The sequence below is a fragment of the Coturnix japonica genome, chromosome 9 (assembly GCF_001577835.2).
Source record: "Coturnix japonica isolate 7356 chromosome 9, Coturnix japonica 2.1, whole genome shotgun sequence".
Taxonomy (NCBI): domain Eukaryota; kingdom Metazoa; phylum Chordata; class Aves; order Galliformes; family Phasianidae; genus Coturnix; species Coturnix japonica.
In genome coordinates this window covers 10,116,252-10,143,993 of record NC_029524.1, presented here as the reverse complement: position 1 = coordinate 10,143,993, position 27,742 = coordinate 10,116,252, and the positions used below count along the sequence as shown (strand labels likewise).

At 47.4% G+C, this 27,742-nt stretch overlaps 1 protein-coding gene and 1 long non-coding RNA gene across 2 annotated transcripts in view; one reads left to right on the top strand and one right to left on the bottom strand.

Annotated features, from left to right (window-relative positions):
• The window catches only part of ZIC4 (Zic family member 4), a 204,306-nt gene that overhangs the window by 27,115 nt on the left and 149,449 nt on the right, over positions 1-27,742 (top strand). The window contains exon 4 of the transcript XR_001557249.2: positions 4,580-4,665. The gene's annotated coding sequence lies outside the window, so the exon portion shown is untranslated. The remainder of the gene's footprint in view (positions 1-4,579; positions 4,666-27,742) is intronic.
• On the bottom strand, positions 4,165-9,923 carry LOC107318270. The gene is made up of 3 exons (XR_001557251.2): positions 8,012-9,923; positions 7,199-7,323; positions 4,165-4,825 (listed from the first exon to the last, which is right to left on the bottom strand). It is a non-coding gene; the product is annotated as an uncharacterized LOC107318270 (long non-coding RNA).

Below are 27,742 nucleotides of genomic sequence, written 5' to 3'. Positions count from 1 at the left end.
AGTCGGGAGTTATTAAATGCCCTACCAAGCCAAGAAACCCATGTGTGTTTGATTACGAGCCCGGCAGCCAGGCTCACCCACCCGCCCCAGAGGCCCCTCGGGGCCCTCCTGCTCGGGCTCCTGAGCCACGGGGGCAGCTTGCCAGGGCCACGGAGCTGCAGCTCGTTGGACTTTTTTCTTTTGTTTTGCCCAGTGGGTTCGGACGCTCCCAGGCGCCGGGCCGGGTGCGGCGGTGCCCGGGCAGGGCAGGCTGCCTGTCCCTGCTCAGCGCAGTTCGGGAACTCGCGCTGACGGATGGTGGCCGCCTCCCCAACACGATCAGACTGCGGGAATGAAGTTGCCCCCGGAGAGGCTGGCCCTCATCCCCGTCCACCTTTGCTGGGAGGCACAGGCTCAGTCCCGCCGACCAGAGCCCGGCGCCATCTTCCTGGGAACAAAGACGCGGGGTTCCCCCGGCCTCGCCCTGTAATCGAGTTTCCTAATTGCATTACCCCTCCGGCAAATGGCAGAAGCATGTGTCGGGGCGCCGTGCCTCCCCCGTCTGCCTCCCCCCGGGGCCGCATGGGGAACCGTCGGGAACCGACCTCCGGCCGCGGACAGGGGAGCTGGGACGGGCGCTGCCTTCATCCTCCGCTTCATCAAATATGGATGGGGTCTGAAACTCGCGCTCAGAACCTCTAACATTGTTTGCAGAGGCTTCCAAATATTTCCAAACAACGCTTTTTTAAAACACAATGGAGAGTTATTAAAGCGCTTGTTGGTAAAGTGAGCATGTGTTCTGCAATCATCAAAAATTGATATGTACCGCCAGTAAAGTAATTATGCACCATCCTGAGGATACGAGAACAGTACATTGTTAATCCACTTGCACACCCGTTGACTTGCAGCATCAGGCTGCAAATAGCTTAATTAAGTCATACACGTGGAATATAACCATATTGTTACATTGCATTATGCACAGTATATCTCAATTTATTGGGACAATTAATGCAAGTGATAGACCTCGGGCAAAAAATATTAACCGCAAAGCACTAAAGTTGCATTCTGGTGACATTTGCAGTGCGGGGAGTAAACACTGTAATAAGGCACCGCGGTCCGAGAACAGCGAGGACTTCCGAGGTCCCCCCCTGCTCCAAGCCGCCCTCAGCGGGCACGTTGGGAGAACTTCTCCACCACGTTCCGAGCTGCGTCCCGAGGTGCGAAAACGCCGCTCCTGGCTCCAGGGTTGTTGGTGGGAACTGCAGGGTCGGTCCCGAGTAGACGTGGAACATGGAGCAAGCAGTCTCCGGAGCCTAAGTGTTTCCCCTCAAGGTTGAGGAACAACGCAAGGGGAAAGGAACGTCAGCGTTCCTCGAGTAGTGCTGGGACTTGAGAGGGCACAGCAGTGCCTCGGAGCCAGTAAGCTAGTGACTGTGCCCGCACTCCGGGATCTCGCCCAGGGAAAAGGTGAGGTTGCAGACAACAGAGAAGGTTGCGGGCCCCGTGCGAGCAGAGCCGCCCGAAGCTCCCTCACCCCGGCACTGCGAGTAGCGCGTTCTGGGCCAGGAAGGCAGCGGGACCGGGACACCACGCCCGCTGCTCCCGAAGTGCCCGAATTTCGGGCCCTCGGCCCGCCGGGGGCAGCCTGGGGCCGCTCCCACGACGGAACCCCGAAGGCAGTGGGAGCTCCCGCAGTCCCTCGCGCTTTTTCTCCGCCTGTCTGGGGTTTCCAGGCACGGGCACGGAGCCTTGGGCAGCAGTGCCGGGAGAGGTGCGAGGAGTGAGCGGTGTGGGGCGTGTGCCACCCGATTACTGGTGCCAGAGGGCGCGGTACGCTCCTGGCAACGGGCGGACGGGATACGAGCTTTTAGCGTCCTATTTATCCCCTTTTCCACAAAACCACTCCGAATCGATTGTAAATTTCTGGGGAGCAAATTATACCCAAACCAAAATCAAAACCCCTTTGTCTGACTGACTGAACTGCCTTTTCCAAATTGTTTAAACGTCCCTCTATTGTGCGCTGTCATTCCCATCGGGATGAAGTCTCACCGAGTTTCCCCAGCCCGTGTTTTTTAGGGATGTGTAGGGCAGTTGCCAGCTGCTCGAGGTCTTTGATTTAACGGATTTCCCAAACTTATTGGGAAAAAGACGTCCGGGAAGTAACCGGAGCTCCCCAGGACATGTCCCCTGCTCACGTTGGAACGTTCCCTCCCGGGACAGCCCCGAGAGCGGGCAGGAACCCAGGTCAGACCAGAGCGGGACTGAGGCTGGGGCTGCGGCTGAGTGAGGGGTGCCCAGCGGCCGTGTTTGCCCACTGCCATCCCGGCAGCCGACGCTGCTCAGTCCCGTGCTCACAGGGTGGGGGCTGCCTTAGAGATGTTTATTTCGTAGTTTCCTTCGGCATTTCCTTTTAGCCACTTTTGCGCTTCCCTAGAGCATCCGCACCGGTGATGGAAACGACTGCGAACAGGTTTCTGCTCCTGCCCGCGGGCACTGCTGCAGCCAAGGTCAGCGGTGCGGGGGCTGTCGGGGAGCAGACTCAGGCACGGCAGTCGCCAGGCGTTAGGAACCTGCAGAGTCAGTTTTGCGGTGGAAGGTGGCCGTGCCGGTGCGCGATTCACACTTCCTTCCGGACACGCAAACGCACACTCCTGTCTTATATCTGACTTCTAGCGTGTTTGCGCGATGTTTCCCACACATTTCGTTTATTCGTTTACAAATGGAACCCAGTATTGGGTTTATAATGCCCCCCTCCCCAGGAAGCAGCCGGCTCACAGGGATTCTCCTCTGTCCCCTGCGCCCACAGCCCGGACCCCGGCAGGACCAGCAGTCAGCTCCTTTCCCTCCGACGGCGCGGGCAGCACCTGCCGTCCCCACTCTCCAAGCCCGCAGGAACAGCGCTGGGGGACGCGGCTGCCCGGCATGGAGCCCCCGGTCTCTACCGAGCGCAGGTGGTTCTGGGCTGTGCCGCTGCCAACACCCGGTGCTGGAGCGTAGAGGTGAAGGGAGCGGGGTGTGACCCGGTGTTACGCTGCCGGCCGGGAGGGTGGGACGCTGGGATGGCAGCGTGGGCACAACGGGGAAATAGAGGTGAGGGGACCCGGGGAGGGGGAAGAGGCTCTTTGAGTTCGCACCTGTGAAGAAAATTCCCATTCCACCAGTGCGCAGCACACCAGCACCTCGGAGTAGGAGCGTCGAAAGCTGCCTGCTAACAGAGCAGGTGGACGGAGCCCCATGGACACAGCGCCAGATAAAGGCGAAAAGGGCCAAACCTGTGCACTCTCTTCCAGCCAGGGCTACTTTCTGGAAGTCAATGACTGCCCCTCCCTCACACCGAAATGACGAGAAACGTACAGGTTATTAAACCAGGATAGAAGAGAGTTTGTTCGGGAGCAGTTAATGGATGTTTCCTAAGAGCAAACAGAATTCACACCGAATTCATACCCTGCTCCACAGATTCTTTGGTCTGGGGTATTTGTGATTATTATTGGAAACGGTTATTGTTTAGAGTTAATTATTACTGAGGAGAAGAAGGACGGAGCAGCCTGCAATTCAATCCCTGCAGCCCTTTCGGCTGCCCGCTCAGGTTGCGGCCGGGAGCCATCCCAGGGGGCGAAGGATGAGGTGCTGGAAATTAAAACCAAACACCTTGACCAGGGGCTTTGAGACCACGCGTCCTCTTAAAAACCAACCTCTCCTCCCCAAATAAAATAAGATAAAATAAAGTAAAATAAAATAAAATGTTGCCTTGTCCCTTTTTCAGGGGCGGAATGAAGAGTGGTGCGTGACACGTTAATCGTAAAAGTTCACTTTCGTTCTTTTATTTGTCGAGATATCTTAAACGGGGGGAAACAAAGCACAATAAACAAGAATAAAGTGGAAGGTCTGGAGGACTGTAACTTCGGTGGCTGGGTTTGAGGCGGGCGGACTCCGACTACCTTTGGCCATCTGGCTGGTTTAAGCTTTTGCCCCCATGCTGTATGATTTTAGCTTAAAATCTCTTCCGTTGCAGCGCCGCTTTTATTGAATTCATCAAAAGCAAACTTTCCCCGAGTTTTTTTTTTTTTTTTTTTTTTTTTAAGAAGGGCTAAAATAATAAGTCGACCACTGTGACATTCTCTGGGCTTAGGCCATTTTTCATAACGCAGCTGATACGCTTTTGTGCAGCTAAGGCGACCAAACAGATGAATAACGAGAAAAGTCTCCCGAAAGCTAAAGCTTCCAGCTTTTCTCATCTTTAAAAAGTTAAGCAAAGTAAGAGGTGCGTGTCGAAAAACTTCCCAAATCCAAAAAATAACCCCCCTCCCCCCCAACGCCAAAGATCAGGGCAACACGTTAATACCTCCGCATGGTAACGATGCCTTTATAACAACTTACTGCACACACGCACACACCCGCACACACACACACGCACACACACACACATACACACACGCACTCACACAAAACTTTAAAGCTTGTGAAACTGCCCAGGTGGTGTTTATAGGACCGTAGCCAGTGGGTTGTAAAGAAATCCGAGACATTTGAAGGAGATTACTCTATTTCAAAATAAATGACAAAAACTTTTCTTTTCAATTTTATTCCTGTTCCACTGTATCAGCAGTGCTTAACGCAGGGCTTGGAGGACCAGGTTGTGTGCAGCGCTAAGGAACAGTCCCACAAGTTGGGAGGATTTGGCAGGCGGGGGTAAGTTCAATTCTTAAAACGTGTTTTCTCATGTGTGTTATATGCTCGTGTGTGAAAGCCGCGCTGCGAAGAAAACGTGCCCTCGTGATTTTTAATGTCATTTTAGCCTGAAACCATTTTCGCTCTTAGAATCCCGTCCCTAAAGTTGTTGATGTTCTTCCTGGAATTTTGTCAAGAAAAAAAAAAAAAGAAAAAAAAAAAGAAAAAAAAAGAAATCCAGATTCTATCAGCAGCAGAACCCCGCAGCACTCAGACCCCACGCTGCTGGGCGGCTGCCTCCATAGGCACATAGGCAACAAGTAACGGGTTTCACCAACTTTTCGCTCGGGTTCAGACGAATCGTTTTGAGTTGGAGGTGGCGGTGGGCTTTTCTGTGGGCTTTTTGTTTGCGTTCTTTCTTTTTTCTTTCTGCGTGTGCGTGGGTTTTTCTTTTGCTTTGTTTTGTTTTTCCTTCTAAATGTCACGTTTGTTTATTTATTTATTTATATTGCACGTGCGAACGCCAAACCTGCGTGCTTTCAGACCACAACTGTGATAGCCGGGTTTATGATGAAAACTACTGTACGTACAGCTTGGATGGAAGCACAGCCATTGGTTCAAAGGAAATGAGTATTGATTCAAAGTGCGAGCCCTCCAGGCTGATCCGAGAGGGAAGGAATTCATTTTTTTTTTCCTGTTATTTTTTTTTCCCCCTTTGAAAGAGAGAGACTTCTAAGCTGCGAGTGTGACAACCACCACCCAGCCCTTTGATTCCTCTGTATTTTTTTATTCTTTTTTTTTTTTTTTTTTTTTTTGGACAGCAGGAACAATTTCCCTATGACAAATAATAAGGTTTCCTTGGAAAAATTCTGCAGGCAGATCACCCTCAGAGATAAATTCCAACCTTTCCTATTCAAAACAAGGCTTTGGTTTATTGCAACGACGTGGGGAGGAATGAGGATAATAAAGTAACTCAGTCCCCCTCCCTCCTCCTCTCCACGCACTTTCAATGGGAGCATTTCCCTGCACTGCTCTCCGCTCCCAGTTTCTCGGGACGTGCCCGCATCGCCCTTCTCCCGGTGCTGCGGACAACGAGCGGCAGTGCTCAGCCCGCTTCGTTGATCGAGGGTCGGGGGGGGCGGGAGAGAGTGCAGGAGAAGAAATGAGTAACGAGGAGAAAGAAAGAAAAGAAAAAGAGGGGGGGGGGGGGAAGAGAGAAAAGAAGAAATAAAGAAAGATAAATAATAAATAAATAATATAATAGAGAAAGAAAAAAGAGGAGAAAGAGTAGAAAGAAAGAAAGAAAGAAAGAAAGAAAGAAAGAAAGAAAGAAAGAAAGAAAGAAAGAAAGAAAGAAAGAAAGAAAGAGGAAAAAAAATATAAAGGAGAGGGTGAGAAGTGCTCCCAAAGCCCCAGCTCGTTGGTAGCTGCTTGTTAGTGAGGGGAGGTTGGTGGTGCACCCCGGGCACCTCGCAGCCCGCAGCCCCTCCGCCCTGGAGCTGTCTGCGAGCTCTCCCCGCCAGCTCCCAGCTCATAATGCCCTTCGCAGTGGTTTGGTCTGCGGTGCTCGCATAAAATGCAACTTTTGCCCCATTGGTTAGCTAGGTGAATTAGCACACACTGCAACTGAACAGTACTTGACCTTTGCCTTTATGTTTGCTCAAATGTTTGCCTAAAACACAATCACCCTTGACAAGAGAGCATGCTACCGTGTGACACTGCCTATTCAATAGATAGATGTTCCCTGCCACACACAACCCAGTTCAGCATTTTAAATAGCTTAGGTATTTGTAAAAGCCGTATAAATTAATGTCTGATGATTGCTAGTTGCTGGTTAAAGAGCCGACCATTTAACACGTAGAATAAAAGTCAGTTAAAAAAAGAAAAACATAAAACCCAAACCGGACCAAAACCGACAACTCTCGGGAATAGAATGGAAGGGAAGAAAACCAAACTCGTGGTGAAGGGCGATCGGCGAATTCGTGTTCAGCTTCCGGGACCCGGCGCTGCACCCGGGCATTGCCCGGAGCTGCCTGAGGCAGTGGGACGCGCACCTGAGACATCCATTGGTGCGACAGGATGGAGACGGGCACATTGTAGTGAGATAAATCTGCCCTATCCTTCCCCCCACGAATCTGTCTTAAGGAAACTGGGGGGCAAAGAACGTAAAAGTACTGTTAGGATATATATAAGATATATATATCTTATATATCGGGTCCGCCCGTCGGGGCTCGGTGTCACTGCGGGGCAGTGCCGGGACGGGCTGCGGAGCGGGGCAGCAGCAGTCCCGGTCGCGGGGAGCAGGCAGAGCCCCGCTCATTAATAACCCGCCGCCTGAGGTGTGGCTTTTGTTTGAAAGGCTACTTGGGTGTTTGGGAGCGTGTGATAAAGCTGTTCTCCGGAGCAGAATATTTATACCGACTGCAGTTTATAATGTAAGCGGATACCTGCACATCTTGCCGGTGCTTCCACTCAGTAAAAAAAAAAAAATACTGCGCAGCCCAATAGGAAAAGTACAAGTGGTATTGCAAACAGTTGTTCTGCTTTGATTTACCTTTACTGTCTTCATCTGGATATTTTTGACGACCTTTTTTTACTGTCTTTCAGTTTTGGGAAACACAACTTCCCCTCCTTCTCTCCCTCTGTGTTTTATTTTCATGGCGCGGTTTAGACAGGAGCCTTTTGGAAAGGAAAGAGAAAAGAAAAGAGTTGATTCATATTTCCGTGAATAAGCAGCTTTAGCTCTAAGTGTAGCGTGGCACTACAACCGAAGGGACAGGCAGAAGTCAGCAAAGCAGCTCACACAAAACGCTTCTTGTAGGAGTGGGACTGCACTGCACAGACTGAAATATTCCAGTTACTAGTTGCTACTTACATAGTGATATTATTTAGATCCATCATTTCATTTTTTTTATACCAACAACGACATTATCTCGTTTACGATGGTTTAGCAAACGATCACTAGAAAAATAGCGATCGTACTTCGCAAATACTCTATTTGTAAATGAAAGGAATCCAGATCTAATTTATTTCGAGACTGACTGCTCCCTGATGGGTGTATTTCTGTTCACGCAGATAAGCGTGAAGTGTGTGTCCAGCGCTAGCACCGACTTACAGCAAAGCAGCGTTCATTGCAAAGGTCACAGCAGCTCAGTGTCCTGCCCGGACAGTGCCCTGAGTTGCACTGAGGTGCACTGGGTACTTCGCTTCTCTCTGTTTTGTGACAGAGTTTAAGTGACCTGGTGGGAACAATCTTCCTATAGCTGAAACGGTACTTGACGTTATTTACTTCTGTGTGGCTGGTTTTGATGCGGATACACGTTCACTCGGGCATACAGGTCACTGGTGACCTGGAATAACGTATTACCTATGCCTGGAGGCAAAGAGAACTCCAAGGCCAGGCGAACTCACTGCGAAGCGGGTGGGGATCCGCTGCTGCTTCCCTCGGGCAGGAAGAGCCGGGACGGGGCTGCGGGACGGGCGGTGCGGGACCACCACGCACATCCTCACGGGTCCCTCTGCCTCGGCTCGGCCCCGGCAGCCCGGGGGGGAAACAGCACCTGTAAGGAACGGAAATGGAGGGAGCCCTCACGTGAAATGGGCACCGACATCGAGAGGAGGGGCTGGGGGTGGTTAGGAGCGTTCTCCTCGGTTTTGCTGGGGCTTAGGGTCTGCTAGGATTGCTGGTGAGAGGAGAGAAAGATGATTCTGCTCAGGTAGAGTGATTTCAAAAGGAAATAATTTGTTTAAAGGAACAAAGTCCGTCTCAGAGATGTGCATTTGTACTCATTTAGGTGCCTTCTCAATTTTTCTTAAGTCAGTAAAAATAATTTCAAGTACGAAAAACTCCAAATGAAACAAGAGCTGTGCGATGCTCCCCAAGCTATTGTCGATTTCAGTACATTTTGGCCAAACTCTCGTTTATGTTTATCAGTGTTCCCTATGCAGAGTCAGTTCTCTGGTCACCTAGAGGACAATTGCTTTGCCAGCAGCTCCAATATTGTCCGAAATGCCCCCACCGAGCCGCTCTCGTTCTGCCCGGCACATAGCGCGCTCAAGAGGTGCAGGGCACATCTCGGCATCATCACCCTTTTATTTGTCTTTCTATCTTCATTTTTTGAGGGATGAATTTTACTGGCATTAAGAGTAAGGATGTGCGTGTCTCGTCTATATTTGCAATGCTGTGCAGGTATCTCTAATTATAATAAGACGCCCAGCACAATGAGTAGCTATTGTATGGGAGTTTGAAGCATTATTCTTCCTCTTCTTGCTCAGAATCGCTGCTTACAGTTATTCTCCGATATCCGATGCCTATTATGTATACAGTCGAGCCTATAATCACCTGCTGATTTCTTTGTAGTAGTTAAAGAGACTTTATACTATTCGGGCAATATTGTCCAGTCGTTATGTCTCCAGAAGCTGTCATGAAAGCTTGAATATATTCTGTACAATCTGTAAGTAATCAATGAAATTTACGATCTCGACCCACGCCTCCCTTCCACATACATATTTCCTATCCAAGGAAGAAAAATTGAGATATGAAGGTGTTCGGGTCTCCTTCACAGCACCCCTTACACTGAGTCTTTGGACGGGAAACGAGCCCCAGGCTTGTGCACCTTCAGACGGGCTCGGGAGGAGGGAGGGGACCACTCTAGGGAGCGGTGCGGCTGCTGAAGCCGGGAAGCTCGGGGTGCCTGAGGGGCTCTGCCGGCAACACCGCTGCCGGTCACTGGGACCATTAGGGTCGCGCAGCCCCGAGGCGTCGGGCGTTGCCCCCGCCGTCTCCGCGGTGTGTTGCACTGAAGTGAGCGTGGAGACACCGCCTCCCTGCGCCCTCTGCTCAGCCTTTCCGTGCCTCTCCCACGCCAGTGCATGTCAGCCCCCGCAGCCACCGGGCGCTGCTCTCTGCATCACGAGTCTCCCCGGAGCGAGGGCGCAGAGAGGTGTGCGCTCACTGTGTGCTCGCTGTGTGCTCAGTGTGTGCTCAGTGTGTGCTCACTGCGTCCCCCTACCCGGGAGCTGCCCCCCCACCCAGGGGTGTGTCTGCGTGTGTTCGAGGGAAGCAGCGAGCTGCCGCAGGCATCTCACGGCTCTGCTGAACACCGACCCGCTGCGGCTTTTTTTTCAAACGCTGTTATTAAAACAACATTTAGGGACTGTGCATAATTGTACAGTTAAAAGGCATGGCTGATGCCTCTCTGCCCAGAAGGTCGGAACAGAGTAGCAGCCCCCGCCCTAAAAGATGAGGGAGGAGGGGAGAGAGAGGGGCCCGAAGTTTGGCAGAGGCTCTCTTAAAAAAAGAAGAGGAAGAAGAAGAAGAAGAAGAAGAAGAAGAAGGGAATGGCGCTTGCAGGCAGACACAATGGTGAATCTGCCCTGACCTAACGATTAATCTTGGGAAGAGCAAGTGACCAGATAGGGTGGGAAAGCTCTTTCCCGGGGAATCAGAAGGAGGAGGGAAGGGGAATTGGATCCTGGGCCCCGGGCCTGCTGCAGTTCATCCCAGTGGTTGTCTCTGGAACAGGTGAAAAATGGCCCAACCCACTTCTTCCTCACTCTGAGGCCCAGACGCTGCCTACAACATAATGTTGTTGTTGTTCCCAAGTTCTCCTGGTGCCATGAATACTCACTGCCTCAGTAACCAGGTTTACAGCAGTATCCTTTCTGCAGTCTGTGGGCACAGACTCTGGGGCATATGGATACCCCAGAAAGTGAAGGGTTAGCTCCTTGGCTCAGAGTGGAGGGAGTTTGTGGACTGGGTATGGGACCAGTGGACCAGAATTCCCATGCTGGTTATAGGAAGATGCTAAGGGGCATCTGTAAGGGTGAAGTGACGCCAAGCAGGTGCAGCTGTGGAGACTCGGCTGCCTCCAGATGCTGGCTGGTGCCCATAGACCATCCTGCCCACCTGAAATTCTCCCATTCTGTGAAAGGGCTGAACATCACCCTTGAGGCTTCAGTGAGGCAGCTGAGCCCTTTGCAGCCAGCCCAGCCCCTCTCCCTTCTTACAGCTCCCATGAGGATCCTTTGCTGTCACGTGCAGAACAGGGTGGGTGTTCACCAGCAGCACAAACCCAGACAGCGGAGCAGATGCCCATATCTACGTTCATTAATATGGGATTTTGGAACTAGGGAGTTTCTCTAGAAAATAGCTGAGAGAAGGCACTTAGGGACAGAACGAGCTTTCACCAACGATTTCTGATTTTGGTAAATCTTCTAATTTTCATTATCTCTCCAACCTACTGTATTGTATTGCCCAGAAATTGAGTCAAGTAGAAAAGTCTACTCCAGTCCAAAAGTCTACTAGTCAAGTCTACTCCAGTCAAGTAGAAAAGCAGTCTGTGATGGAGTCAATCACTGAATTGTACAGAAACACATTTTAGCAGAGGCACCACTGACAATGTAACTGATACAGCACACACCAGCCATTTCTGGTGTTCCCTTCACTGGTGTTTTCATGAAAAGGAAGTAGCTGTAATGCAATCAACACTTCTCACTGCTCAAAGTGAGGTAAGGAACCAAGCCGTGTGATTAGGGTTAATTCCAGGGGGTTATGTGCCTAGTGTGACATGTGAGCCCAACCAACCACTTGTCCTTATGGAAGGAACCAAAGCTGGACTCACTTTTCCTTGGAGGGTTATTTATAGCCTGCCCTACACATGTGTGACAATGGCTATTGCTGCTTACTAACAGAGAAGTCAAACACACGCTTGTGGATTTGCATGGACACTCCTGTTTCTTTGCCTTACTGGTGTGAAAATCCAAGACAGCATTTCAGGGCCTCACGCTGTCCAGATTCATCTGATTTCTAAAGAAAAAAAAAAACAAAAAACATTGTGACACGTTGATTTCTCTAATATTCACACAAAACCATTAATTGGGAAAAAAAAAAACACCATCCATTTGCATAATGCATTAAAATCTACGGCAACGGGCATGCTGCTGTTTTTGCACCCATCTCTGTAATTGATACCAGCATTAAGCAGTAGGCTTGGGCAGTCCCACCGACCCGGTCAGGGTCAGTGCCTTCCAATGGCAGCCTGGGCCTGGTGGTGGGAAGGTCCCAGCCTGCAGCAGAACCCTTAGGGCCAAGGACAGGAGACAGCAGGCAGGGCAGCACCCAGCCGGACTCAAGCTGCTCTGGAGAGGAGGGAGTGGGAGGGGGGGGGGTCTTTGGCACACGCCATGCCTGGGGTTGGCAGGGCCGGAGGGAGCCCAGCACACAAATCAGCTACCCTCATTCCCTGCCCCTGCAATCCTCAGGCACAAAAGTAGACCCAAATTATAAAAGCCTGTTCTGTGCATCAACAACAAAAAAAGCCCCCTATTCTCCCCTGACTTTGTTCTTTTGATTTTTTATAGATCAAAGGCAGGATAGAGAAAAAAAAAAAAAAATTGGCAGGCGAAGATAGACATTGTTCTAGTGACAAGATGAGGGTCCCGAAAGGAGAATGCTTGCTCCATCGGAAGTGGCTGCGTGGCAAAGGGAGAAACCTCACTTTTCAAGCCCCTTTGCGAGGCATTGTCTTTGGGGCTGGCGCTGCTGCCATACAGTAGGGTCCCCATGGCAACGCAACCTGCTGCTGCTGCTGCTGCTGCCCCTCTTCCAGAGTTGAAGGCACTGAAAGGCAGCTGAAGTGACTGGGCTTAAAGAGCAACAGAATAAACAATATTTTGATTCATTGGGAGAAGAGAGAGAGGCTCCCACCCCCCCACCCCCGCCCCCCGACCCATGAATGCTGGCATTGTCCATGCTTTTCTGAATCTGATTTACCATATCATAACCCCTAGGAAGAAGAAAACATCAATATCCCGAAGGAATGGAGATGTTTCTATGGAAAACCTAGGAATTTTAGTCCATAACAGATCTGGTGTAAAAATCAAAGAGATCAAAGGCGGCGCTCCCAGGAGTATAGATGCGTCTCTGAATTAAAGATGGACGATGCAGACTACAAAGTACTTTTTTTCCACCCTCCTTTATTCAGGCCTCTGTTTCCATTTCAAGGGAGGCGCTGTCCCAACATCATATCTGAGCCCAGACAGTCACCGCGAACAATGCTTGTGAAGGGGGAGAAGCGCTAAAGAAAGAAAATCATAACAACCATCCGGCCTCGCAGGATTGTTTCCATTACAAACCCGGGCGCAACAATTAATTACGAAATTGTTTAAAAAAAAAAAAAAAAAAAGAAAAAAAAAAGAAAGAAAAAGAAAGAAGGGTGGTGGTGGGGAGAAAGGCTCAAAGCTCAAGCGAAGTGGCTGATACAGAGGATAATGGCTACGGGGGTTGGGGTCTGAGTGATGTGGGGGGCAGCCCCCTGTACCCAGCCCGGCAGAACACAGGACCATGAGGATCCGTGCGGATCCACTGAGGGCACTGCGGGCGGTGAGCGCTGCTCGGCCCCTCTCTCCCGGTCCGAGGGTGGTGCCGGATCCGCTTGAGCCGGCACCACTCCACCGGCTGCCATAAAACAGAGCAAACACACATTTAAAAGAGCTAGGGCTAGGCAGCTCGCTTATCTGCGACACGGCTGTCCCTTGGGGAGCTGGGTGTCCCTTCTGGCCCGAGTCCCCTCCAAGACACCCCTGCTGGAAGGGGAAGCTCTGCCCATGCGGACATCTCTGGACCTTTTCTTTTCCTGGGGGCCGGGGCGCGGGGGTGGGGGGAGGGCAGGAACCCGTCGTTATAGAACCCGAGAAGATGAATATCGGAGAAGTCAATTAAGTTGTTTGGAAACACACGCAGAAAAAAGTGCTGGGACTAATGTTATGAAGAAAGCCAATTAAAATGGTTTGATAAGCATATGTATTAGCAACAAGTGTAGCACAGAGGTCAGAAACAACACTAAGTAAACAGAGTTGACAGAAGAGTGAATCTTTTGTGGCGGGTGCGCAGCTGTCCGGCCTCCCTTTGTCCGGGTTGAGGCTGGGTGCACGCTCCCTGCTGCCCTCTCCCCAACTCAATGCACAAAAACAGATTGGGATGTTCTGCATGCATAGGCAACATTGCAGCCCCAGTCCTCCCTTTTCTGTTCCTTCTTTAGGAGACAGGGCTCTCCAGACATTTTTTCCTGACAGTAACAAAGCGGGGCTGTAAAACAGTTCAGAATAGGAGGGGAGAAAGAAGAGAAAGGAGTCCCCGAGGGGGAAAAAAGCGCCATGTCACGGGACAAAAGAATAGGAAGTTGAAAATAGAAATAAAACTGAAAGCAAGAATTATCTTGTTAAACAGAGGTGCTTTTTGTCCGGAGTCGTCTTTGTGAAAGTTTTTAAAGTATCACGACGTGGAACAAGTGTGTAAGTCCCCACACATACCGCAGTCAAAGATTCATGAGCTTCCGAGAGCCTTGATGGCTTATTTATGTGTCAGCAACTTCTGCAGCTTAAGTGCGTTCTAAAAAACCAGACCAGGGTCAGTGGAAGTCCCACGGACATGGCTTAAACAGAGCGGGGCGGGCAGGGGGATGCCACCGTGGCCGGGTGAAGGAAATAGAAGGATCACGAAGTATAGACTAGGTGTCTCTTCATTTAAAGCGTTGAGAACGGATCCGAGCCGGGCTGTTCGCTGCCGGTCCGGTCCCGTTACCCACAGCCCGTGAGAGAGGTTCGGAACGGGGCCGGGCCGAGCAAGCTAAGGGATAATAACAGACTTTTGGGACGGGCTGGGGAAGTGCCGGGGCTGAGCGAGCTGGGCCGGGCAGGGCCGGGATGGGGCTCATAGTGGGCCACCCCTCTCCGTCCCAGCTACGTTTCGCCTCTTGCACCCCGAGGGAAGGATGCGCTTTTAGGAAGTGGTGCCGCGCTCCTTACTCGGGCAGAGCCCCGCTGCCGCCACCTCGAACTCGCTTTGAGCTCTGCACTTGACTCTCCGCGTTTAACGTCAGTTAAGAAAATATCTGGCAAAAGGGGAGAAACCCAAAGTCGAGGAGGGAGCAGCAAGAAGAGCAAACACCTTTCTCTCCCTTTCCGAGATCTGTTCCTCCTGTATCCCTTCCGAAGGTACGCGAAGGATGCCAGACGTGAGCCTCGCTCGCCTTTCTCAGCCCGGAGCACAACTTTTGCCAGAGCAGAGTTGACAGGGAAACCTCCAGGGAAACCTCCATCCCTGTTCCCAGGGACAACACGTGTTGCCTAATGTTGCCCAAATTGCCCGCAACATTGTCAGAATAACTCAGCGGCAAGTGGCTTTGGCAGTCCCCAGGGAAAGCGATAGCTCTTACACGCTTTTGATCCCGGACTCCGGTTTAGTCAAGTTTCGGGTTGGAAAAGATAAATGCAAAAGCCTAAATTTTATGACTTGGGGATCTGAATATGAATCTTCGGTCTGGGCACGAGTACACACCAACCCACTGCAAATCAGGAGGGGAAAATCAGCATAGGCTGTCACTGAGGCTCTTGTTCTGGCTTTGAAACAGAGTCCAAGCACAAACTTTTCTGATGAATCGAAGTCGTTAAATTTTAGTGCGGATGAGTTATGGCTTAGCCTCCAAAACAGTACAAATGTTTAATAAAAATCGACTCATAAGTGGCCTTTTAGAATTGTCTTGTTTCACCAGAGAAAATTAAATCTGGGACATCTCGCCCCTTTCTAAATGCCATCTTCCCAGTACACTTCATTTATTAACATTATCAATTCTCTCTTTCAAGTATGTCGTTGTCATGATTTAAGGACACCCTTAAAGCGGAGATTTCCCAATCGGAAAAACAGCCGACTCCAGTCACGCCGCTGCGTGATTTCGGAAGCGCGTATAAAAGGCCCCGGGGGTACTGAGAAAGTACGGGTGACAGTGGCCCCGCCGAGGGGCGGCTGCGGACCCCCGCTGTGCCCAGATGCAGACAGGGCAGGGCAGGGTGCGGGGTCCCACGGGGAATGCCCGCTCACGGCTGCGCTCTGCCCCGGGCTGCGCCCGCTCCCCGTTTCCTGCAGCAGGGATCGCAGGGGTAATGTGCGCGTTCGACACGAATTTCAGTGAAAACAGATGCCAGCGTCTAAATTAATACTAGTGTTTTGCAGATTCTATAGCCATTAAAGCATCGAATTAATTAAGTTCTGCGGCTTTCTTTAAGTCGAGTGCTATCGTTTCATTCTCATCGATGGGAGGCGGGTCAACGCACTTGGGCACAGTCATCAGATACTTTCCAGAAGTTTATTTGTACATCAGAACACGTTCTGAACCGATTCCAGGAACACTGCTTCTTACTCACGAAGCCTGCAAGCTTTGGAGAGTTGAGTATAAATAGCGTTCACCAGCCCGTAACTCCAGCAGAGCAGCCCCCATCCCTCCCAACCTGACCATTGGAAGGCGTGCTTGTATTTCTGGGGGGAGAAGGATGTAGTTGTTTGTTTGTTTGTTTTTTACTTTAAACTTCTGTTTTACTGTTCTTATTTTTTTCCTTATTTTTAATTATCATTGGTTTATTTTTTGGAGAGGCACTTTCCCGTAAGCCCTGACACAGCCAGGTAAAGACAACAGACACCGCCTAAGTAAGAGATGTTCGCATAGGAGAGGGATTGACCGAGGAACTCTCTCGTTCACCCCCCTGCAAACAAAAAATAAGAAGTTTCCTAAAGCACAGGAAAGCCCCGCTGACCTTACAATTCACCCCGCACATTAAAACGGTGGCTGCACGGCTGCCTGCCTGGGAAGAAAAAGCAATAGACTTAAGAGGAAATTGAAACAAAGACATCAGAGTTGATCTGGTACATCTTTTGGATCAGATCAAGACAACTGTGTTTGATTTTGCTTGGCTTTACAGGGAGCACTAGGAAGAGCAAACCGCATCAAGGTGGGGCCCGGGGCTGCCAGAAGGGCAGGTCCGGCTGAGCCTGCTGCTGTGCATTGCAGGGATGTCTCTGAAGGGCTGTGGAGACCTTTGTTAAAAGGGGCGAATGCATCTCCTGGCAAAGCCCAGCCCTGGGGCCACGGCTTGGGTCCCAGTCTCTCTTCTGCTTTCTCCTGCAGAGCTTCAGGGCTGTCTATCCGTCTGTGTCTGTCAGTCCTTCTGCCGGGGTCCCCCCAGCCCCAAACCTCCCTTTCGCCCCGGACCAGCAATCCCCACTGCTGTGAGGGGGTTCCGCTCCGCGGGGAGCTGCGCCTCGAAAGGCTCGTTCCAGCTCTTTAGCAGAGAGGATGACGGGTTGGTTACAGGAGGGAGGAAGGGGTTATCCCACCTCCGAGGGTCACAACGATTAGAGCGCGTTTTTGCGCAGACTTTCCAGAGAAATCAGAGGAGGAGGGCGAGCCTTGCTGTGCAGGACAGCAGCGCTGTGCGCAGCGACGCCTGAACAGCGGGAATGAACGCGCACAACCTATTCTTTTTTCCCCCGTTTAATCCCACAATTACCATTACGCCTGCATGCCTTCCCCTGCGTGTCCTCATTCAATTAATACAAGGAAAAAAATAAGAAAGATAACTGTACCAGAGGCCTTTGAAACGCCGAGCGCATCCTGGGGTTGGCGTTAGGAAAACACTCCGCGCCGCGCTGCGCGCCCGGGGACCGGGGCTGGGACCGGGGGCTGCGGCTGGGGCGTCCCTCCGTCCCGACACCGTGTCTATCGCGACAGCCGCCCAAGGGGGAGGATGGAGAGTGTTGCTGTGCGGGGCGATTCCCCAGAGATTTCGGAAGTGGGAAGGTTTTCTGTCTTTGCGTGGACAGATATAGGGATGGGGCTCGACCGAGTTCACCAAGACTCTCTGAGTAATGTAAATACATATATATATATAAATATATCCATTTCCCATGAAAGAAAAATAATAAAGCTCTCTCTGGGGTAGGTCCCTGCGCGGGGGTTTGCTGACCACATCCCCTCGCTAAGGGACGGCGGCAAACTCTGACGGCAAAGGTTTCTCCCTTCGCTCCAAGGGCCACATTTCCAACAGCAAAGTGCAGTTAATACTTAAATTACATTTAAAGTATATCCCGAGTATAAGGATGCGGTTTGTTGGAATATTACGAGCGTATTTCAAAGAAGTCAAATACCCGGAGTTAATCAATATTCAGACACTCGAGGCTACAAAGCTAGGTGAAAACAAAGCCTTTTTCAGCAGAGTAGCAGTAATATGCGGCACCTGAAGTAAGTCACTGCTGGGGAGCTCTGTCAGACACTACTAATTAACCTACTTTTCAACTGACTCGGTGTCAACTTTTTGTAAGCCAGGAGAGAGACGCACTTTCTCCGGATTCCATCGTAGCCCGCCGTGGTCCGGCCCCGCGCATCTCTGCGGGCGGTACCGGCCCCACCCGGAGCCCCCCATGCTCTGGGGACCAGACAGCGTCGGCGCGGCCATCTGAACGGCATCCGACTTCTTATTTTTTTTCCTCTCTCTTTTAAGTGGTTCTTGGAGCGTGTTAGCCCAGCGCTGCTGGTAATGACTTTTTTTCCCCCCTGGAGTGACCCCTGCCTCCTAATTGTTACAGGAGGGTGAGCAGCCGTGGGACAGCCCCTTTCAAACATCGGAGCCTCAGTAAAGAAAGCCCGTATTCCAGGGAGATGCACTAAGATGCTGCTTGTTTTACTTTAAGAAACCTCATCCGAGCAGAAAGACAATGCCGATCTGTCCTTTGCAAACCCAGGAGCGCCTCTCATGGATTCTTTAATTCAACAACACACGAAGCTCCTAAACAGTGCCCCCCCTTTTCTACTAAAAAAAGAGTCCTAACAAAAATGACAATAATAATAATTAAAAAAATCGCTACAAACCAACAACGCCAAACAAAAACAAATTAACCACAAACAAAACAAACCAATCTCTTAAGCTACCAATGAAGAAAAAGTTCTTCTTTCCCCTTAATGCTTTGATTAGGCGCAGCCCTGTGCCAGTTTATACCACCTGCTGGTCTGGCCCTTGGCTATATATAGGAAGCACAGCCTTACAGCCTTTGCCTTAGTAAATGCTTCTACTAAGTGAGAAGGAACAACTGGATAGTTGGTGGCAGGTGAGCTATAAATAAAGGGAAATGAGGAAACCGTTTAAGAAATCAACAGGTTTGATCGTGGCTTTAGGGCATGATTTGTGAGGAAAGACTGCCTGACTAAGATTTGGTCTAGAGAGGATGATGGTTTAGGAGACCCTCCGAATGTATTAAAAACTCTTGTTAAGGAGATAGCGTGAGTGCTTTGTAGGGTACTATAGAAAGCAGAAGAGAAAAGAGGCTTAAATTGCAGTAAAGGACTTTGGGTGGAGATCTCCAGCTGAAAGGAGAGCTGAGTGCTTGGGCTGACCTGGGAAGCTTCTGAATCTCTATCTGTGGTGAGAAGCCAGCCAGAGCTTTAGGTGTGATGTAAGTATGGGGATCCTGCCCTGAGGCAGGAGAGTCACACTGAAATCTCTGACTATGTGCTATATTTCTTATGGAAGAGAAGTGTCAGGTTTGGCACTAATGAAAAATAAAACCAGATAACTTAATCTTGTAGCATTGGTGTACTCAAGTGGAAGGTGCTTTCACCTGTGCTCAATTGCTCTGCTGTCACTTCCCAGCAAATAGGGCTAGTTTTGAGGATTACAAAGCAGGATTTGGCAGCAGAGGGAGTATTTTAAGTATTTAATCATGGACTTACCATATCAAACAGTTAAGGACAAGGCAAGTGAAAGAGAGACCTTTACTAGGTGGGATAATTGTGAAGATCTCCAACTAATGCGTGCTTCACTGGGAACGTTTCAGAGAGTGTCCTGAAGTACTGAGAAGTTCCCAATTTATGCATTCCTATGGAGACAACAGCTTTCCCGAAGCAAGTGAAAGTCTGACTTTCAAAATCATTGTGGGTGTTCTCGTTTGAAATGTCCAGGCTTCTTAGTTTTAATTCTTTTACCCACCAGATGACTGGGGAAGAGAATCAGCACATGGCCAGATGCTGAGACCTAACTGATTTTGCACCTGTGTGACTCTGAAATCAAACAAACAGCTCTTTCACAACTGGGGGCTGAGGAAAAACAGTGTGTGTTATCTTGGGTCTTGGTTTCTCCGTGTACCAAAGGAAGTTTACAAGAGATGGTGGGAAATATGAAGGGAGCTACTTCTAATGGAAAGCAGAGCACAGCTCAACGGTGCTCTTCCCTGGAATTTAGTTGTCATCCAAGTGTTTCCTGTAAGCAATCCCATTCCAGATATATCCACCTGGTAGCAACGAGTACAGCTTTAGAGCTTAAAATGGTTTTTTGCTTATCTGAACCTGAAAACATTCTTTCTACTGAGAGACAAGCTGCTTGGTGGTGAACTCCCACTCTTTCCTCTGCTTTGATTTAAGCTTTTTATTTTTTTTCCATTTACCAACATACTTATGGAAATGATTTGCAGACATATTGTATGTTTTAAAGCTTGAGATACTGAGCCATTGACTCTTACCCAGACTCTCAAGTGAAGACATTGTGGGGGGTTCTGCTTTAACAGTGGGTGTGAGGAAAGCTTCATGTATTTCACAGGTTTGTGGGCATGGGTTTTGCATTGCTACACAATTGTGCTTTCACTTTTTGCTTTTCATTAAGAGGGAAAAAAAAAAAGTGAATCTGGAAGCCCCAGTCATTAAAAAATAAAAATGAATTCAAATAAAAAATCAATGCTTTATTACCACTTTGGGCTGAGGAGAGGCTGCAATCAGCTGTAGGTGTGAAGAATCCCATGCATCATAGCAGATAGCAAAATTGGAAGCAAAAATCAGGTTGGGACAAATGTGGTATAAAATAAATACCATATGTGTGGCTCATCAGCATGTTTTTTCTTTTCACGTTTAATTATAGCAGGGCTTCAAGATCTGTCATCTGTCTTAAACTGGTAAGCGTCCAGCTTTAACAAGACACAGTCAGGTTCAGGGATTTCAGTCCCATCTTCCTGCATGAGATTAGCTGGGCCATGTGCTGCACAACAGAAAGAATAAACTTCACCTGTGATAATTTCATTTGGAAAAGTTTGCTGTGCATATGTTTTGAGAAGATAAACAAAAGCACATGAGCAGTGCAGTGATTACGATGCCAGGCAGTCATTTGTATTGAATAGGCCATTTAGAGTAGAGTTCTGGCAAGTGTAAATGTCTGCTGTGCAGCTTACAGCTTCTCTGGGGCACAATAAGATTCGTGAAAACGTTCCTTACTTTGTGTTTCTCAAGCAAACATTTCCTTTGGAGGAGTCAGGGATGTGTGTGTATTTCTTTCTTGTTTGTTCTCCCTGAGCACAAATGACAACATAATTATTACATGCAAGGTGGTGGTGGTGTTGAGGGACTTTCAGCATGTTTGTTATTTCGTCTTAATTAATTTTTTTTCCCTCTGGCTAAAATTTTTCAGAGATGTATTAATTGTCTGTATAACACTCATATAAACCCTACAATTTATGAAATTACTATTATTACAGGGGATAGATACTGTCACTTTTGCTTTCATAAACTGAGAACTTATTTGTTCTCTTGTTGATCTCACGAAATGTCAAGGCTTTCTGTTTAGGAAATACTCTTGCAGCTTGGATTTTGTTTGCATGGATCCCTGCAGAAAGAGTTTATTTTTGATCAATAAATGCTCATATGTGGAAGTGAGGTGGAAAATCTGGCACACTGATACCTGTACAAGCAGCGTAGTATGGGACTTTGTGTACTGGGAATTGGATTCCTTAACCTTCTGTCAGAAGATGTTTATTCTGAACACATCTGAACATACAAACAAAAAAGATAACCTGGAGATATGGAGAAGTGAAACTCTCATTGTACAGAATTCTCACTTAGAAGAAACAGTGTTTGCAGTAAGAGCTCTGTTCTGCTACAGTCAGTGTTGCTTTGAGGTGTTACAAGTAGCTGGGGCAAGTGAGATGGGATGGCTGAAGGTGACAGGAAATGAGCTCTGAAGGTTTACTACAGCAGAAGCAGATAGTCACGTCCAGATCTTACCATGTGCTACCATTCCTCATGAGTGGTAACTCAAAGGTTAAGCCCGAATTGTGGGGCAAATATTCTCTTTGATCCCTGGGACCCTGGTTCTTGATTATCCAGAGAGCCAATGTGGCTGATGCATAACATGACAAGGCCAGTGGGCAGCAGGTGGGAAAGGCTTTGTGTTGGTGCTGAGACTGTGGCATAGGCTGCAAGCTGGATCTCGGGCTTGCTTCTGAGTCCCTCAGGCTGCAAGCAGCAACTTGTCCCTTCCAGATCATATTGTTGACTCTGAGGCTCCTGTCCAATTTGGTAGAGCTGGTAAACTCTTTTGACAAATCAATATAGTTCTGACACATCAGAGGATGCTTATGTTTTACTTTCTTTTTTTTTTTTTTTTTTTTTAATCTACTGCTGGCTTCTGTGTTGCACATAGGGGAGTTGGAAAAAAAATAGTTGGTACATCTGGTTCTGTTAAAAAGCTGGTGATGGCTGGTGCAAACAGCCTTGCTGACACCTGCGCCATTAATCTTGTCCTGCAAGGGCTGGTCTGTTCTGTTTTCTGATCCACAGATTGAGCCTGACTGCTCAACTATTTACTCAGTAACATATCTGCAGCCTGGCAAGCGGGGAAAATAGCTGTCTGCTGGTGTGTCAGAAACATGGGTTGGCTGTTCGCATCCTTTGTGGTTGTGGCACTGGACACAATGGTTTAGTTTCTGAAGAGGAGAGTTATTATTGTAGTAATGCAATGCCTGAGCATTTGAATGATTTTTGGTGTCCTCTGTACCCCACAGAGATTGGTCTAATCCTTACTGTTTGTGGCAGGACAAGGCAAATTGACCATTCTAGACAACACAATCCTAAGAGCATTATGCACATATGGGCACCTCATTTATTTTTGTTTTAACTTAGTTTACTATTGAACACCTTCAATAATTTTGGGAAGGGTGGTGATATCTCTTTAGAAAATCATGTCCTTTTTTGCACGCTGCCACTTTTCTTAAGCTTGAAAATGAATCTCCAAGTTACTGCACCACCCTGGTGTGCCCTGCTTGTTCCAAGGCTGTGGTTTTGATGTAGTTATTTTTGCTTTTGCTTTTTTTTTTTCTTTTTTTTCTTGAGCATTCCTTACTTTGTCATTCATCACATTAGATCATGTACCAAATGCTTTTTTTTTTTTTTTTTTCCAGAGCATCAGCTATACGTGCAAGCAGTGAGATAAATTTCCAGATCAAAGGTTTCTGATGTTCCAGGGGTCTCTGCTTTCAGATCACTATCAAACTGGTGAACAAAAGGATCTCATCTGACTTCAGATTTATGTATAGTAGACAAAAAAAAAACCAAAACCCAACAACCAGCTGGAGCCTCTGGATATGATGTGTCTGGCCTAATTCTGATACGGTCCAGTTAGCTGTGCAGGGTTCTGCCTGATTTACTGCAGGATAAACAGTGTCTGATCAACTCTCCCATACCAGTGTGTTTTACTTTTCTTAGGTAAGGGAATCAGGGGAATTGTTGATCCCCATAGTCAGAGCTATGTCCTGATCTTCCACATCTTGTTTTGTTTGAGGGACTTTCCAGCTACATCTTTTGTGTTCCCTTGGATGGTACTGCTTCCAGAATGTGCCGTCCCTTCTCTGCATGTCTCTAGTCAGTCTGTGATGTTACGAATACCCCAGGATATATGGATAGCCTTTATCACAGTTTGCTTGCGTTCCTGCTTTATTTTTAATGGTTCTCATGTATGTGATAAACAAACGTTTGTTTTCATCTGAACTGTAGACCAGAATGCCCCTTTTGGCTGGTTGCTTGTTTGTGTGCAAAGTGCAGAGAGTTTTGGAGAAATTCAGTACTAAGGAAGAAAATACCTTTCAGATGTGCTTTCACTTAGGAAAAAGAAAAAAAATTCTCATTATTTTCCAACATTATGCATAGTTATGGTATTCAGATTTAATTACATACAGAATAAATATAATGCAGACCCCAAACTGGTGAGATCAGCTTTCAATCACAGCAGGTCATAAGCTCTAGTAATTAACCATACCTCCACAAACCATCCCTACTAATAAATCCAGGGAAAAAAGAACACAGCAGAGGAAAAAAAGAGAAATGAAAAATAAAAGATTTTATAATGAAGGGCCAAACAGCACCCTGATGTATACACAATGCATCCCTCAGAAAACATACGGTGGTAAAGAATTTGTTTTTCAAACTGAAATGCCCGAGGCTGGGGGTCTGTAAGCTGTATGTAAGTCAGCATTCCTTTGAAATGAAGATGATGGCTGAGCAGGAAGGTTGTGTGGTGGGTGACTCCCTGCCCCTATACACATCTCTCCCTGAGCCCCTTAAGGAAGTGTGGAAGAAGATGGAGAGGCATGGAAACAGTGTGGGCAAACTGCTTTATCAAGGAGCTGATTTAAAGAAGTGAGGCCTGGGCTGAGCTACTGATTTATGTGATTGAGAGTAAATGGGAACTGTCCTCTCTTGTGAGGGACACTAGAACTTGAAGTGAAATGTCACACTGCTTTTCAGAGGCATTCAAAATATTTCCTTTCTACTTTATATGCCGTGTGCTGCCTTTGCAAGTCCTCAGACTGGAGCCTTAACAAAAAGAATGTAAGCTGAGGAGTCATTCTCCAGTTAAAAAAATAAAAATCCCTAAAGAAATTCTAAATGAAACAATGGTAATTGTGGAAAGATCACCTGTTTCATTCCAGTCATGCCCCCAGAGATATTAAACACACTTACTTCACAGACTTAATTGCCTCAGGATGAGGCAATCCTGTATATCTTTTTTAGAACCATTAATAACCTACTTCACCTGATTGCAGAAAGTATTTTATTAGAAGATTTGTCAAATGGTAAATGCAAGGACTTTATGCACAGATAAACAACAAAAATTGACCAAATTTAGCCTCCACTTTACAGCTAAAGCTCATTTTTTATTTTAATCTTCCATTTAATTTGAAACTTAATAGCTTTTCAAAAATTAAACCTACGTGATTTTCCTACAACACTTATTTTGATTAAATCAAATATGCTCACTTCTCCAATGCTCAGCACCTTGTTATTGAGCATTGTTGAACATGTGCAGTTTTATACCCACTGTTTATTTCTGCTACTATATAGAAACAAGTCTGAGTTCATAAAAGACAAAAGGAACTAACCACCTTCCGTTTACATTTCTTGATAAACTTGAGTTTGATGGCCATATGAAAGATAAAATCCTTAATGCTGGAGAAGGTATCTAGTCCAGCTGTCTACTTACCACTAATATAGCCTACCAACCATGTCCCTCAGTGCCACATCTCTATGTTTCTTGAACACCTCTAGGGACAGTCACTCGACCACTTCTGTGGGCAGCCTGTGCCACTTCGCCTTTGGAGAAGTTGTTTTCCCTGATATGCAACCTCAACCTCTGTATCCTGAGCCACAGTATTATTGGATCTTTCTAGCATGCAATGTATCCAAGCAAGGGGAGGCCTCCCCAGCTAGCCAAGCTGGGAGAGAAGCAATCAAAGGCAGAGCACTGGGAAATGTCCCTGACAGTGAAAGGTTGCAGCTAGGTGCTTTCTTCAATGTTATGGCTCACATTTAGAGATAGAAAAGATGAGGTTGGATATTAAGGAACAATTTCTAGCTGCTGGGATGATGTGATAGCATGAAGTCCATTAGGGTGGGTATAGCAACCTCTTTGCTGGAAATCTGGAAAGCTAAGGCAACGCTCTGTGGTTTGGAGCTAGTTTGGAGGCAGGTCCAGTTCCTGCTGCAGAGTGCCCTCGTCTCTAGCTCTGCTCCCCAGTGTTCTCCTTACCTGGCTCTACTCTGTAGCAAGGTCAGATGACCATGTAGGCAGTGCAGCAGGGAGACTTTGCTATTAAATAGCAGCACTGTGTCTGATCTTTAGTGTGTGATGCGCATTTCTGTCTGGGGTTAAATCATGGAGTGGGAATGATGCCTGTCTGACCTACGCAGCTGCTCCAGTTGAAACAGCTTTTATAATTACAAATCTACACTCCTAAATTTTCTTACTTTTCATAAAATGAACTGAAAAGCTAGCAGGGTTTTGACATAGCTTTCCCCACCCCTAAATGTATTCATCTGAGAAACCACTGTGGTGCCTCATTGTGTGTAATTTAGTTTCTCACCTCCCTGCCTTTTGCACTATCAGCCTGTAACCTTCAGAGTGCCAGTCAGGAATTCCTTCTGTCTTCTGATAGTGGAAAATGTGAAGAAGAAGATATAATGGGAATGGGAAATTAACTTCTGAAAGAACACAATGTTGGCTTTTTGTGGTCTCATTATTTTGGTTTTCAACTGAAATGCTCATATTTTTAAAAGTCATAAAAGATATAAATGTTCTCATGGTTGTTAAAACTATAGTTCTCATTTACCTGGAGATTCACAGAGTACTTTTTTATGTACTTTTGACTCAAAGCCCACAAAGAAGCTATTAAAAAGAAACAAAATTCCCACTATAGGAATAAGATTTCTGTATGAATATATTGACTTACTCTGTTGTATACTGGTGATTTTTAGGATAAATACTGGGAAGATAAGGACCAGTTGTAAAGCCTGTGTTAGTGAAGATCAAGGATCCCCCATAATTCCCAATGAATTATTCTAAGATGTGAATATAAAGTCTCAGCTGCAGAGCTTGGTTATCTGCTTGCCCTTTGGCAGAGAAGGAGATGGAGATGGGCTTTTAAACAAAATGCTGTCTGTATTCTGAGGAGAGTGCACTGATGGGTCATTACACAAACTCACTGCTTCAACTAACAGACCAGAGGAGGAATATATCTTTATGTACAAAATGCCCTTTAGCCCCAAGCTTCTCCTGAAGCTTCTATATTTCAATTAGAAACCTAACCCTGAGCAACATTAATGCATTTCTCTTTCAAAGCCATTTTTATTGCATTATGATGAGATGTGATATGTGCATTTAGCGTATAACAAAAACATGAAGAGGTGAAAATCAGCCTTTAATAATATTACCATCTCATCATGGTAACATGAACTTAAAAGCATTCAGATATCAATGATAAATAAAAAATCCAACAGGTTCCTGTGTGGGATAGTTTTTTAGCAGTCAACAGAAGGCAACTAGACATGTTCTGAAGGTGGCCAGTGTTTATTTTTCCTTCTTTTTCTTCTTTCTAATGATTGTATTTTTTTTCTGGATGGTGGCACATCTTCAGCAAAGTGGATAGAGGACTTCCTTGTCAAAGGGGGCTGATGCAGGTGTATACTTAATAAGCTTCCAATTCATAGCCTATTGAAAGGTAGGATTTGTACCCAACCTCTAGTTTTAGATGGAATGTTTTTTAGGATGTTGTTTCCTAGGATTCAAAGTGTATTTAACTGTTAAGTACTGGAATAGGCTTCCCAGGGAGGTGGTTGAATCGCCATCCCTGGATGTGTTTGAGAGCTGTTTGGATGTGGTACTCAGGGATATGATTTAGCAGAGGGTTGTTAGAGTTAGGGTACTATGGTTAGGCTGCGGTTGGACTTGATGATCTTCAAGGTCTTTTCCAACCTGGGTAATTCTATGATTCTATGATATTTATATTTCTAAAAGAATCACTGCATGGGAACTGTTAGGTCACAGCCTAAAACTATCAGGGACTGAGCATGTGGTGAAGGGCTCTAGCCAGCCCTGGGAGCACAGGTGGAAGCAATTCACCTGTGCAATCAGAAGGGGTGGACCCAGGGTCCACTCCTCCCTAACCTTGTTTAAGGACTAGCACTCCTAGGGCAAGCATCTCTACTTGGCAATTACCTCCTTTGGAGCGCTTGGTGACTCCCGATTGTTGGAAAGGGGTAAGTGATTCCTTCTTTATTACTGTATTGTGAATGCTGCCTTTCTTGAATTACTACCAATCTTACAGTTACCTATGCTAGTACTTCACCAGCCTAAGTTTTGAAGAATGTGCCTTCTTGTTTTGTTGATTGGTGCTTGGCAGTGCTGATGGTAGAAAGTCTTTGGGTTATTGTCTTTTGTGACTCTTCACACAGTGTTAATTCTTTTAACCCTGCCAAATTCTGTGTTGCAACCCCATTTACAACTCAGTTATCAGAATAGGCTTTTTGAAGTCAAATTGAATGGTGAGATATTAGATAATGACTGGTTGTCTTAGATTTTTTTGCTGCCCGGGAAAAACACCTCTATTGTCTGTGAAAGGATTTGTTCAATGTGTCTATGACACTGCAAATCTTCACTGCTCGCTGTATGTGTGAAAATA